This window comes from Neophocaena asiaeorientalis, unplaced genomic scaffold (assembly GCF_003031525.2).
Source record: "Neophocaena asiaeorientalis asiaeorientalis breed wild unplaced genomic scaffold, Neophocaena_asiaeorientalis_V1.1 scaffold62, whole genome shotgun sequence".
In the NCBI taxonomy this organism is placed as follows: domain Eukaryota; kingdom Metazoa; phylum Chordata; class Mammalia; order Artiodactyla; family Phocoenidae; genus Neophocaena; species Neophocaena asiaeorientalis.
Genome location: NW_020175191.1, coordinates 1,306,251 through 1,312,628, shown reverse-complemented (window position 1 = coordinate 1,312,628; position 6,378 = coordinate 1,306,251). Strand labels below are relative to the sequence as shown.

At 41.9% G+C, this 6,378-nt stretch overlaps 1 non-coding gene across 1 annotated transcript; it reads right to left on the bottom strand.

Annotated features, from left to right (window-relative positions):
- Positions 1-1,143: 1,143 nt before the first annotated feature.
- On the bottom strand, positions 1,144-1,216 carry TRNAG-UCC (transfer RNA glycine (anticodon UCC)). The gene has a single exon. It is a non-coding gene; the product is annotated as a tRNA-Gly (tRNA).
- Positions 1,217-6,378: the final 5,162 nt, after the last annotated feature.

The window sequence follows — 6,378 nt, the reverse complement described above, 5'->3', positions numbered from 1 at the left end:
TATCCATTAAAAAATAACTCCCCATTCCTTCCTCCTTCCAGCCCCTGGTAACCTCTATTCTATTCTCTCTATGAATTTGCCTATACTGGATACCTCATATAAGTGGAACCCAAGGGACATGCTCTGGCAAGACAGGGTGACAGATAAACTACCTTCTAATGCTCATGGACTAGTGATTACCTGCAGGACTAGTGCAGCCTAGTGTTAAGAGCACATATTGTCATCAGATGTCCTGGATTTGAATCCTAGCTCCACTACTTCTTTTTCTCTTTTTAAATTTTTATATTGCAGTAAAATGCACATAACATTAAATTTACCATCTTAATCATTTTTAAGTGCACAGTTCACATTGTGCAACCAATCTGCGAGACTCTTTTCATCTTGCAAAACTGAAACACTATACCTATTAAACAACAACTTCCTACTCCCTCCTCTCCCAGTCCCTGGCAGCCACCATTCTACTTTGCGTCTTTCTAAATTTGACTGCTCTAGGTATCTCATATAGGTGGAATCATACATAATTTTTCCTTTTGTGACTGGCTTATTTCACTTAGCAAAATGCTTTCAAAGTTCACCCATGTTGTGGCCTGTATCAGAATTTCATTATTTTTTAAGGCTGAATAATATTCCATTGTATGTATATATCACATTTTGCTTATTCATCTGTTGATGAACATTTGGGTTGTTTCCACCTTTTGGGTATTGTAAATAATGCTGCTATGAACATGAGTATACAAATATCTGAGTCCCTGCTTTCAGTTATTTTGTGTATATAACCAGCAGTGGAATTGCTGGATCACATGTTTCAAATGCCAAACTATTTTTAATTCCCACCAGCAATGCACCAGGTTCCAATTCTTCTACATCCTTGTCACAGCTTGTTCTTTTTTTTCTTTCTTTTTTTTTTTCTTTGTGTGATATAGACATCCTAATGGATGGGCCATGTGAAATGGTATCTCACTGTGGTTTTGATTTGCATTTTCTCTAGTGGCTAGTGACATAGTGACACTGAGCATCTTTTCATGAGCTTATTGGCCATTTGTATATCTTCTTTGGAGAACTGTGAAGTCTTTTGCTCATTTTTGTCTTGTTCTGTTTTCTTTGTTTCGTTTTTGGCCACATGTGTGGCTTGTGGGACTTTAGTTCCCTGACCAGGGATTGAACCGGGGCCCACTGCAGTGGAAGTGCAGAGTCCTAACCACTGGACCTCCAGGGAATTCCCTTTTGCTCATTTTTTTTTTAACACTTTTATTAGAGTATAATTGCTGTACCTTTTGCTCATTTTTGAATTGGGTCGTTTGTTTTTTGTTGTTGAGTTGTAGGAGTACTTTATAGTAATCCTTTTTCACATATATGATTGTGAATATCTTTTCCAATTCCATGGGAGAGAATTCCTACTCACTTTTGCCTTCTCTAAACTCTATTTGCAAGTTGAAGTCTTCAGATAGCTGCCCCCTTTTGGGGACTGTCTCTGTTGTTATCAAGTAGTTCTGTTTGTGCCTGTCCTGACTTTTCAGCTGGCATATAGACTACGGTTTTGATCTCCGCTTGCCCCCTCCCCACCCGCTCCCCACCCCATCACCATAACAGCACTTAGCACGGTTCTGGGATAGGTGGTATCCAATGACACAGCCTCTTATAACTAGGAGGGATCCTACACACATCTTTTTTTTTTTATATACATTTATTTATTTTTATTTTTGGTTGTGTTGGGTCTTTGTTGCTGTGCGTGGGCTTTCTCTAGTTGCGGCGAGTGGGGGCTACTCTTTCGTTGTGGTGCCCAGGCTTCTCATTGTGGTGGCTTCTTGTTGCGGAGCACAGGCTCTAGGCATGTGGGCTTCAGTAGTTGTGGCACACAGGCTGATCATATGGTTTTTAGTCTTCAATTTGTTAATATGGTGTATTACATTGATCGATTTGCATATATTATAGAATCCTTGCATTCTTGGGATAAATCCCACTTGATCATGGTATATGATCCTTTTAATATGCTGCTGAATTCTGTTTGCTAGTATTTTGTTGAGGACTTTTGCATCTATGTTCATTGGTGATATTGGCCCTGTAGTTTTCTTTTTTTGTGACATTTTTGTCTGGTTTTGGTATCAGGGTGATGGTGGCCTCGTAGAATGAGGTTGGGAGTGTTCCTCCCTCTGCTGTATTTTGGAGGAGTTAAGAAGGGTGGGTGTTAGCTCTTCTCTAAATGTTTGATAGAATTTGCCTGTGAAGCCGTCAGCTCCTGGGCTTTTGTTTGTTAGAAGATTTTTAATCACAGTCTCAATTTCAGTGCTTGTGATTGGTCTGTTTATATTTTCTATTTCTTCCTGGTTCAGTCTTGGAAGGTTGTGCCTTTCTAAGAATTTGTCCATTTCTTCCAGGTTGTCCATTTTACTGGCATACAGTTGCTTGCAGTAATGTCTCATGATCCTTTGTATTTCTGCGGTGTCAGTTGTTACTTCTCCTTTTTCATTTCTACTTCTGTTGATTTGAGTCTTCTCCCTTTTTTTCTTGATGAGTCTAGCTAATGGCTTATCAATTCTGTTTATCTTCTTAAAGAACCAGCTTTTAGTTTTATTGATATTTGCTATTGTTTCCTTCATTTCTTTTTCATTTATTTCTGATCTGATCTTTATGATTTCTTTCCTTCTGCTAACCTTTTTGCCTTATGTATTGAGGTGCTCCTATGTTGGGTGCATAAATATTTACAACTGTTATATTTTCTTCTTGGATTAATTCTTTGCTCATTATGTAGTGTCCCTAGTTGTCTCTTGTAATAGTCTTTATTTTAAAGTCGAATTTATCTGATATTAGAATTGCTATTCTAGCTTTCTTTTGATTTCCATTTGCATGGAATATCTTTTTCTATACCCTCATTTTCTATCATTTTCTTAATTGTTTTGGGTTTGCTTTTGTAGGTCTTTTCCTTCTCTTGTGTTTCCTGCCTAGAGAAGTCCCTTTAGCATTTGTTGTAAAGCTGGTTTGGTGGTGCTGAATTCTCTTAACTTTTGTTTGTCTGTAAAGGTTTTAATTTCTCCATTGACTCTGAATGAGATCCTTTCTGGGGAGAGTAATCTTGGTTGTAGGTTTTTCCTTTTCGTCCCTTTAAATATGTCCTGCCACTGCCTTCTGGCTTGCAGAGTTTCTGCTGAAAGATCAGCTGTTAACCTTATGGGGATTTCCTTGTACATTATTTGTTGCTTTTCCCTTGCTGCTTTTAATATTTCTTTCTAGTATTTAATTTTTGATAGTTTGATTAATATGTGTCTTGGCGTGTTTCTCCTTGGATTTATCCTGTATGGGACTCTCTGCACTTCCTGGAGTTGATCACCTATTTCCTTTCCCATATTAGGGAAGTTTTCAACTATAATCTCTTCAAATATTTTCTCAGACCCTTTCTTTTTCTCGTCTTCTTCTGGGACCCCTATAATTCGAATGTTGGTGTGTTTAATATTGTCCCAGGGGTCTCTGAGATTGTCCTCAATTCTTTTCATTCTTTCTTCTTCGTTCTGCTCTGCAGTAATTATTTCCAGTATTTTATCTTCCAGGGCACTTATCTGTTCTTCTGCCTCAGTTATTCTGCTATTGATTCCTTCTAGAGAATTTTTAATTTCATTTATTGTGTTGCTCATCATTGTTTGTTTGCTCTTTAGTTCTTCTAGGTTTTTGTTAAACGTTTCTTGTATTTTCTCCATTCTATGTCCAAGATTTTGGATCATCTTTACTATCATTACTCTGAATTCTTTTTCAGGTAGACTGCTTATTTCCTCTTCATTTGTTTAGTCCCATGGGTTTTTACCTTGCTCCCTCAATATTACCTTGCTGCATATTTTTCTATCTTCTCAGTTTGCTTAACTTACTGTGTTTGGGGTCTCCTTTTTCACCGGCTGCAGGTTGGTAATTCCTATTGTTTTTGGTGTCTGCCCTCAGTGGGTGAGGATGGTTCAGTGGCTTGTGTAGCCTTCTTGGTGGAGGGGGCTGGTGCCTGTGTTCTGGCAGATGAGGCTGGATCTTGTCTTTCTGGTGGGCAGGGCCGTGTCTGGTTGTGTGTTTTGGGGTGTCTGTGAACTCAGTATGATTTTAGGCAGCCTCTCTGCTAATGGGTGGGGTTGTGTTCTTGTCTTACTAGTTGTTTGGCATGGGGCATCCAGCACTTGAGTTTTCTGGCCACTGGGTGGACCTGGGTCTTAGTGTTGAGATGGAGATCTCTGGGAGACCTCTCACCGATTGATATTATGTGAGGCCGGGAGGTGTCTGGTGATCCAATGTCCTGAACTTGGCTCTCCCACCTCAGAGGCTCAGGCCTGACACCAGGCAGGAGCACCAAGACTCTGTCAGCCACCTGGCTCAGAAGAAAAGGGAGATAAAAAGAAAGAAAATTAAAAATAAAATTATTAACATAAAAAATAATAATTAAAAAAAGAAGAGAGCAACGAAACCAAAAAACAAATCCACCAATGATAACAAGTGGTAAAAACTAAACTAAGATTATCATAAATATCAGGAAGAAATCAATCGCAGACAGCAAACCCCAAGTTTATAGTTGCTCCTAAAGTCCACCGCCTCAATTTTGGGACAATTCGTTGTCTACTGAGGTATTCCACAAATGCCCGGTACATCAAGTTGATTGTGGGGATTTAATCTGCTGCTCCTGAGGCTGCACCGAGAAATTTCCCTTTCTCTTCTTTGTTCGCACAGCTCCTGGGGTTCAGCTTTGATTTTGGCCCCACCTCTGCGTGTAGGTCGCCCGCAGGCATCTGTTCCCTGCCCAGACAGGAGGGGTTTAAAGCAGCGGCTGTTTAAGGGGCTTGGCTCACTCATGCCGGTGGGGAGGGAGGGGTACGGTAGTCATAACTGGAATGCGGTGGGAGCCTGTAGCAGCAGAGGCCGGCATGACATTGCAACAGTCTGAGGCTCGCCGTTTGTTCTCCTGGAGAAGTTATCCCTGGATCACGGGACCCTGGCAGTGGCGGGCTATACAGGCTCCTGCAGGGGGCGGCGTGTGGATAGTGACCTGTGCTTGAGCACAGGATTCTTGGTGGCAGCGGCAGCAGCCTTAGCATTTCATGCCCGTCTCTGGGGTCCAAGCTGATAGCCGCAGCTCACGCCCATCTCTGGAGCTCGTTTAGGCGGTGCTCTGAATCCTGTCTCCTCACGCACCCTGAAATAATTGTCTCTTGCCTCTTCGGCAGGTCCAGACTTTTTCCTGGAGTCTCTCCCGCCTAGCTGTGGTGCACTAGTCCCCTCAGGCTGTGTTCACGCAGCCAACTCCAATCCTCTCACTGGCGTCTGACCTCCAAATCCTAGCCTCAGCTTGCAGCCACCACCTGCCCCCGGCGGGTGAGCAGACAAGCCTCTCAGGCTGGTGAGTGCCGGTCAGCACCAATCCTCTGTGCAGGAATCTCTCCACTTTGCCTTCTGCACCCCTGTTGCTGCGCACCAGTGAAGGGGCTTCCTAGTGTGTGGAAACTTTTCCTCCTTCACAGCTCCCTCCCAGAGGTGCAGGTCCCATCCCTATTCTTTTTTCTCTGTTTTTTCTTTTCTCTTTTGCCCTACCCAGGTATGTGGGGATTTTCTTGCCTTTGAGGAAGTCTGAGGTCTTCTGCCAGCATTCAGTAGGTGTTCTGTAGGAGTTCCACTTGTAGAAGTATTCCTGATGTATTTGTGGGGAGGAAGGTGATCTCCACATCTTACTCCTCTGCCATCTTGAAGGTCTACTTATTTATTTATTTATTTATTTTGCGGTACGCGGGCCTCTCACTGTTGTGGCCTCTCCCGTTGCAGGGCACAGGCTCCGGACGCGCAGGCTCAGCGGCCATGGCTCACGGGCCCAGCCACTCCGCGGCATGCGGGATCCTCCCGGACCGGGGCACGAACCTGTGTCCCCTGCATTGGCAGGCGGACTCTCAACCACTGCGCCACGAGGGAAGCCCTACTACCTATTTATTTTTCAGTGAGCTTTGATACTTTATTTTTTTAAAAGAATGTAAAATTGCTTTTATATTAGACAGTGGTCAAGATAATTTACCACTTAACAAATAATAGCAAAAAATCATAGGACTATCTTATAGATGCAGGAACATAAATTAATAGAAGTTGGCAGTTTTTATAATAAAAAATTAGCAAAGCAGGAATAGGTGAGAACTTCCTTAATGTAATAAAGTATAAGTAACAATAGTGACAGGAGCAAAACAAATACTACAACAAACATCATGAGCTGAAGGATTTTCCTCTGAAATCACGCTTTTCTTCTGACTAGATTTTTGCTGTTATCACATATATTCGACATTTGATCATCATTTCCAGTCACACAAGCTTTGATACTTTTGTCATTCAAGAGATATATCTATTTTATCTAAGTTGTCAAATGCATTGGCATAAAAT